Source organism: Balaenoptera ricei, chromosome 15 (assembly GCF_028023285.1).
Source record: "Balaenoptera ricei isolate mBalRic1 chromosome 15, mBalRic1.hap2, whole genome shotgun sequence".
Lineage (NCBI taxonomy): Eukaryota > Metazoa > Chordata > Mammalia > Artiodactyla > Balaenopteridae > Balaenoptera > Balaenoptera ricei.
The window spans coordinates 58,236,115-58,244,643 of NC_082653.1; positions in this window are offsets into that span (position 1 = coordinate 58,236,115).

Here is an 8,529-nt window from a genome sequence, read left to right on the forward strand (position 1 = left end):
GTGAAAGATGCCAAGAGATGATTTGGAAATGGGCCTTTAGCTGGGGACACAGGCAGCATAGTTAATTTCAGAAAATGATTATGAGTGGATCAGTAAGTTTTTGGCACCATTACTACCTGAACTTTTTGAGAGGTATAGTGACTGTTAGATTAATTTCATTACATTTTATTTTGTATAGCTTGCTACTACCTGCCACTTCATCCATTAGATTGATTATTTAGGTGTCTAGTTAGGAGGCTGGGAATCTTTCATAGGTAGGTTCTGGACTCTTGGAGTGCAGTGACGTGCAAGCTTCTGCCAGAAGAAACCCTTGTTTATTTTAAACTTAAGATTCATATGTTTAATTTAGTTAAGTTTAGGAGATTATTCTGATCAGATGTTGTTATAGTACCTGCTCCCTCCTTGAAAGCTGTTACAACTTTGATCAATTCAGATGACCACACCCCACGCTGGAATGTTGGTGAGGTGTGTGATGTTTTAGTGGGGTCACTCTGTTGTACTGATGCACTTGACAGGGTTTTACTTCCTGTGACGGGACCTGCATGTTCTCTGTGGAGTCCAGCACAGAGTAGCCTGTGATGCAAGAGGGTTTTGAGAGTCCAGCACAAATTTTGTGGCCCTCGGCAAAACGGGGAAGTTTCATTGATGTTATTCCAAATTTCTGATGGCCCCTCATTTTATTTGTGTTGAGTTAATGCTTAAAAAAATTTTTTTAAACTGCAGAAATCCAGCCACACAGCAGCTTATAGTATATGCAGATCTTTCTGAAAGAATATATATGGTGGTATTTTGTGACTAAATAGAATTCCATGGTATGTCTGGGCCTTTATGGTGGGTCCCAGTTTTTTCCATAGTTAGTAGCAGTGAACAGTCAAGTTTTTTTTAGGTTCCTATGGGATAAATTTCTGCAGGTAAAGTTGTTGGTTCAAAGGAATTCATTTTAAATTTCATATTAAAATTCAATATTAAAATATTGATATGTCCTAACAAAGAAGGAGGATCGGCTAATACTTCTATCAACATGGTTATAAGAGTGCCTTTCCCCCTACATCTTAGCCAGTGTTGGGTAGCTGTACTACTTGCAGAGAGAAATGATCTCACTATTTCCATTTGCCTTTTGCCCCCTTGTATGAAGGAGGAACCTTTGCTTGAAATCATGTGGATTTGAATGCTGACCCCTCCACTCACTAGGTGTGGGAGCCTGGGTAAGTTTGCCTCTCTGGGCTCAGTTTCATCATCTGTGAAATAGAAAAAAATGATGCGAAGCTTAGTGACTTGAATTCTGTGGATACATTTACATCTGCATTTATAATCTGCCTTCCATCAGTGGAGCCCTTATTAACTCTGGAATGTGGCTGATAGTTGTTTTTTTTTTTTAATGTGCCATTGAAAAGATTAACACATGCGTTTTTATAAAGAAAATTAAAATGTCAGACATTAGCGTAAAGGCCCTTTCAGCTTGTGTTCCTTTTTCAGCCCTCTCCAAAGGTAAAAACTGGATAGTTTTGGAGAGTAACCTTCCAAACAATTTTCTGTAGGTTTGTAAGTCCTTCATGCGTGTGGCCACTCAGCTGTGCTGGCTGACTCTGTGTAGGAGTTAGTGCTGGATCACACACTTGAGTGATGTGAGAGACTGGAACGTGGAAGCTCCAGGCTTGAAAATGGGCTGATTTCACCGTGTCCTGGGACAGTTTGAGACCAGAGGGGTAGGTACCAAGCACGAGGTGAAGCTTGCGGTCTGTGTAATGATTAGTTTTTAGGGCAAAAGCTTGTCCACGTGTTCGCGAGATCCTACTTTCAAGAATGAAGTTGAACGCCTACCTAGGATGCCACCGGCCAGCAAGAAGTACAGGTGACCTCCTTTATGAGTCCTTAATCCTCGAGTTGGGGAGCCAGGCCTCCAGAACCCAGGGGACCGGGTGCTGGGAGGGCGTGTCCGCGCTGCGTTCACTGCAGGGCCCGGTTGTGGGTTGCAGCACAGCGGCGCTTGGTAGGGCTGGGGTAGTCCTCTGCTGCGGATCTGGTGGGTGTGTGCTTTGAGCTGCCTGAAGTGTTTAGGGTCCGATCATTCATGGAGCTGTCATCGAGAGCGCCAGGAGCCCTAGGCTTTATGCAGCTGCAGCAATGAGGAAGGCTCGGCAGGCGTGCAGCCTGAGGAAGAAGGGCTGGGGGTGCTGGGGCAGCCCGCCCCCACTGGTTTCCCTGGGGTGCTTTCAGCCCCCCGGGCCCGGTGGGCTCCTAATCCAGATGCCCCCCGTAAGTCCACCAAGGTATGTGCCACTGTACCTTTGGGATTTGTGGAAGGATTCTCAGACCGTTGGTGTCTGTTCCTTAGGGGTGGTGGTGATGCTGGACTGAAATTCCTGGGGGAGAGGAGAACATTCATCAAATCATGGAGGAGGTTGGTTGCTCTTCTCACCCATCTCTTCTACAGTGAGCCTTGCGACCACAAAGGCAGTGTTGATTTCAAGGTGTATCTACAAGTTGGTAACTACCACGAAGTTCTCATGTGCTGTTTGGGGCTTCTTTGGTTAACATAAATGTCTACAGAACTGTGTTTGCTTACACAATTATATTGGGCACGTTAAGGCTTGTCTCTTGCCCATCTCAGTGTTTCTCAAGTGTTTGGACTGCGATCCACAGTAAGAAACGCCTCTCCCTTCAAGACCTAGTGTGGACGCACACGCACACACACACACACACACGCACCCCCCCCCCCCAACTGAAACAAGTAGAGAATTGTTACCGTTTTGTGTGTGGTGCACTTGACTTTATGGTTTCTTGCTATTTCTCTAAACAGTATGCTGTCTGTGAACTACTACACTGATTTCCCACCCAGTTTGAAAACCTGGGAGCTCTGGATATCAGCGCCTGGCACAAAGTGTAGGAACTTGGACATTTCTTGAATGAGTGAGTAGATAAAGGTGGCTTGAAGTTTTCTAGGTTTTCATGAAAAGTCCCTCTTTTTCCCTATGGACCTTCACAGTCTGTCAAGAACCAGGGTATGGTGGTCAGTGAGGTGGGCGCTGTCTCCTGTCCGAGGTGAGGTGAAGTTGCCTGGGATGACAGCTGCCTGTGGGAGGCACACCCAGGAGCCGCTCAATATGGGCACCTCCATTGTCCACCTGGCTGGATAAAATCCCCTTCCAGAGAGTGAGAAGGGTCTCCCCTGGGTTCTCCGCTCACCTCCAGCTCCTTTCGCTATTTCCTCTCTTCCCTCCAATTCCGTGGTTCTCAACTTACCTGCACATCAGAATCAGCCATGGTCAGGTGTACCCCAGACTAGATGAGACTAGATGAGACTCCTTGGGGTGGGACCCACGCACTAGCATTTTTCAAGCTCATCTAGTGAGAACCAACTGTCGCAGGACCTCTGGTGCGTTCTGCAGAGAATGTAGAGGGGAATGGTGCTTTGGCCCTTTCCAGATTGCTTATTGGGCAGGTGGCCAGTGGCACCGGGCTCTCAGGCCAGCCCTGAGGCTGAGGGCAGCTGGTCCTCCTGTCAGAGGACCCCACCCCTCCCCTTAGCTGCCTGCCCAGCCACCTTCAGTCCCTTAGGCCTTCAGGAAGTCTGGACATGGCCAGCGCATTCTTCTGGGGCAGGCTGTTTTACTGGGTGTGGCAGGGGGAAGTTTGCACCCACAAGGCCCCAGGGTGCTGCACCCACAAGGCCCAGGGTGCTGTGAATCATGACTCACCAGGAGTGACCCAGCAGTCCTGCCCCAGGAGATGACTCTCCTGCACCTGGCGGGGCTGTGTCACCTTGGGAGAGGTTTAAAAATACAGATTCCTGGACTCCCCACCTACACACAGAATCCAAAGGTCTGGGGTGGGGACAGGGTTTCTATTCTTAAAAGAAGGCAAATTAAAAAATAAGAGTGGGTCCTAAGTCCTACTACCTGGTTACCTCTGTTTACATTTTAAAAATTTCATTGATGGGGACTTCCCTGGTGGCGCAGTGGTTGGGAGTCTGCCTGCCAATGCAGGGGACACGGGTTCGGGCCCTGGTCTGGGAGGATCCTGCATGTCGCGGAGCAACTGGGCCCGTGAGCCACAATTGCTGAGCCTGCATGTCTGGAGCCTGTGCTCCGCAACAAGAGAGGCCACGATAGTGAGAGGCCCGTGCACCGCGATGAAGAGTGGTCCCCACTTGCCACGGCTGGAGGGAGCTCGCGTGCAGCAATGAAGACCCAATGCAGCCAAAAATAAATTAAAAAAAAAAAATTTCATTGATAACACATGCACTTGGGAAAATAGTACAGAAAGGTTCAAGGTGACAAGTCTTCCTGAGCTGTCTCCTCCGGGATGTTGTCATGTGTGGAGGTGAGCCTGGAGTTGTGTGGCCTCCTGCCACTGAGGGAAGCTGGACCAAGGCCGGGGCTCATGGGCACAGCAGGAAATGAAGGACCTTGGTCCCAGAGTGTGCCAGCCATTGCATTCACTCAGCTTGGAATCCTGTTTCAAGGAGCAGTTCCCCGTTGCAGGAAATCAGGGTGGGGTGCATCCCACACTCATCTGTGCAGACCCCCGGTCTCCCTACCTTGTCAAGAGTTAACTGGGCGCACTTTAAAAATAATTGCTGTACATGTACTTAAATACACGTATTCCTGAAAAACTATACGAAAAGGGTCACATACACTCTCAACTGCACTTTTAGTTTTCAGTTAAAATAAGTTGGAGGGCTTCCCTGGTGGCGCAATGGTTAAGAATCTGCCTGCCAATGCAGGGGCACATGGGTTTGATCCCTGGCCGGGGAAGATCCCACATGCCGCGGAGCAACTAAGTCCAGGCGCTACAACTACTGAGCCTGAGCTCTAGAACCAGCAAGCCACAACTGAGGCCGCGCGCCTAGAGCCCGTGCTCCGCAACAAGAGAAGCCACCGCAATGAGAAGCCCACACACAGCAACGAAGACCCAATGCAGCCGTAAATTATAAAAAAATAAGTTGGAGCTCTTCCCTTGCCAGCCTGTGCAGATCTGTACCTTGTATTAGTAATGAATATTGTAATGAAAAAGGGTGAAGATACCTGCCAGCTCGTGGGGCAGGTCTGCCAGCTCCATTTTCCGGATGAGGAGAGTAGAGCTTGGGTGCCTGGCGGCCACTGCCGTGTGCAGGGCTGGGTGCGCAGCGGGCTCCTGGGGAGCCCTTGGGGCTGCGCTGGCCACTGTGCTCGGACGACATGGAGCCTCGTGGGTACAGTCACCCACCCACCTGGGCAAGTGTTGGCCACTCTGCCTCGGTCTCCCCGTCCGTAAGGGAGGATGAAATGGGGTGATGCCTCACATGGAAGGATATCCGCCTCACACGGAAGGATACCCGCCTCACAGTGAGCACCGAGTTCTTCATCCTGGCACCGGGGCCGCAAGAGAGCATTCTCCATTTCTCCAGGGGAGCCAGAGCGGCTGTCCTGAGGCTGGAAAGTGGTGACAGCGGTGGACGCTGAGGCCCCCAGGCCAGAGGAGGGCGCTCTGGGGGAGGAGGGGGCCGCCGAGGTCGGCGGGGAGAGGCACCGGGACGCGGACCCGCCCCGAAGGGAAGGCCTGGGCCTCCACCCAAGGACAGGACGAGCGCGGCAGGTGGGCTCTGCGGAGCCGCCTGGGACCCGACGTCCTGGGACCTGACGTCCGGGAGACTAAGTTGCCCAATGAAACCCGGTTTAAACCGGCTGGCTCTGCGCACCTGGCGGCTGCCCCCACATAGTGGGCTCCCCTCCAGATGTCCCGGCTTGGGTAGGCGACCAACGGGGTCACCGCCGGTACAGGCTCACGGCAGGCAGGGGTGGGGGGCTTGAAGGCCGAGGGAGTTATTTCCAGGCCCTGGGCACCGAGGTGGCCTCGTCCGAGGCTGGAGTCAGCTGTCACCCCAGCTGGTGTTCTCAGCAGGTGCCAGCGATGAGGGTTTCCCTTCTTGGGCATGACCTAGCAGGGCTCGGGGGCCACCCCACTGGAACCTTCCCCAGAGGCCTCTCCTTGTGAACATTTGCTCAAAGTTGTGCAAATACTGGAATTTTTTTGATTTATGTCTGCCCCCTGGGGTGCCTTTTCACCCACTGTTGAGAAGGCTGTGACTTTATTCTTTTTGGTTCATCTTCCATGTCATCTCATAGGACCCTCTCCTCCCCCATCATCCTCTCTGCCCCTTGTTTCTCATCCTGTCGTGGTTTTATTTACTGGTTTACTTTTGCGTTGTGTCTGCCTTTCCTGGAGGCCATGTATGTTACTCACTGTCATTGTGCCTGTCACCGAGTGGATGTCCTTAACCATACTTGATGGGATGAGGGGATCCCCATTTTACATATGAGAAGACAGAGGCACTGAAAGGTTAAGGGGGTGCCCAAACCAGGAGCTGAACCCATATCTGTCTGCTTCCGCTCTGTCTAGAATGTACTTGTGAGCATTCCTTGTCCAGCTGAAGCTCGGGTTCAAATTCAAGAGGGTTGGGACCTTGAGCAGGTTACCTTAACCTGAGTCTCAGTTTCCTCATGCAAAATAGGGATGACACTGGTTAACTACCTCCTGGGGTTGTAGGCAACAACTTCGTATTTTGGGGGCCTGGCCAGGGACTGGAGGATGCCCATGTGAGCTGCATGACCTGGTCAGCTGGATGAACTTGGACTGAGTTTGAGAACTTCCTTCAGACGCACACCATTCAGTGATGCAAGCAGATGCTGAAATCGTGTCCCCTCACCCACAGAGCTTGCACCCCGCAAAGTCCTGGCCCCCCACCCCTCCCCCGGGGGCACCTAGGGTCGTCCTTGAATACTCCCTTAAGGCTGGGAGGCTGGCATTCTCCTGCAGCGACTCACTTCCTGTTTGGGCCTGGAGTTTGGAAGGTTGAAAAACAGCCAGGGTCAGCTCCTTGGAAATGGCTGGGCCCGCCCACCAGAGCCTTAAAGGGACAGTCCTCCTAGGGCAGGGCTTGTACCGGGGATTCCTGGTGCTGAGTGGGTGCTGATGAATGGGCCCAGTGACCCTGGTGTCAGGATTTGAGCCCAGGGAGCCTGCCGCCAGATCCCGCAGTGCTCCTCTTTTCCCCTAAGGACACCGCCCCAAGCCCCCTCCCACCCTGCACCACCTCCCAGTGCCCAATCCAACTGCTGGACTATTTTGGAGGGACCCACACTGCCAGGACCTCACTCCCTAATTCTGTTGAACTTTGGTCTGGGCCTTCATTGTCAAACTGGGTAACAGTACCCTAGGCTGGCTGTGAAAATTCCATGAAGTCCTGTTTGCTGGAGGTGGTCCATTCAGATGCTGACAGGGTCAGATCCATGAGTGCAGCTGGCATCCCCAGGATGAAGGTGAATTGCAGAGTGCACAACGGTTTAAGGAAGCTTGAGTTCAACACAGGCTGTTGGCCCAACTGAGCACCTTCTGTGGGTGGGGCTGGCTTTGGCCTCCCTTGGGTCAGGGCGCCTAGGAGAATGGGTGGATGCCTTTCCAGGCTTCTTCAGGCTCCTCACCTTGCCCACCTCTAAAATGGGCCCTCTCACCGGCCCTGGATTTGGGGTCCTGGCTTGGGATACTCAGGAATCCATGAGCTGTAACTCGCACTTACTTATTCTCGGGGTTTAGTCACTGCTCCTGGACCACCCGCCTCTCCCCCGCCACCCCGCCCCCGCAAACTCCCTCCCATCCCCAGACTGTGCCAGGGTTCTGGTGGTGCCTCAGGTCTGCCCTCCAGGGCTTTGCCTCAGAAGTCCTTCCTAGTCCCAGCTGTGGCTGTAATCCTTCCATTAGCCTGTGCAGGAGACAAACACATGGCTGTGGGCAAAGCAGGCTTGGGCTTCTTGGCCAAAACAAACAAGAAGTCCGCCAATCCTGCAGGAATTTGTGCTGTGCCTACAGGGAGATGAAAGGCCAGTTGTGCTGGTAACCCCATTTCTCCACTGTCTCTTGGGTGCTTTACGTGCATATATCCCATTGCAAGGTTATTGCAACCCCTAAGGCATGTGTATGTGTCTGTTTTGCCAGTGGAGAAGCTGCTGCTCAGAAAGGTTGAGTGACTTGTCTGAGGATACCCAGCTGGCACTCAAACTTGGAATTTCATTTCTCTAGTCCAGACTCTGTGTGACTTTCCTTTACCTGATCAAGGCACAATCCTTGTTGTCATGGAACTTGTGATCCGGTGGGGAGTGTGTCACTCGGGATCATTTTATGTGTTTAACTTTGCTTTATATTCACTCCAGTTAAATGGTGATGTTTCGTGGTCTCAGCATAAAGAGAGAGAATAGCTTCTTTTCCACTCAATCATGCCTTTTCTTTAGTATAAAAATGGAATTCTTTATTAGAATGGCTGGCACACTATTTAAAGAAACAGAACAACACAGCAGGACTAAAAAAAGTAATGCTGATGTACGATCTCTGGACACAGGATTTGAATATCCTGGCTCCACCACTGCTGAGCTGTGTGACCTTGAGCAAACCCACTTAACTGCTCTGTGCCTCAGTTTCCTCATCTAAAATGTAGATAAGTTGTTGTTATGAGGCTTAAATGGAGTTAATGACTTAATAATCTAAAGTTCTTAT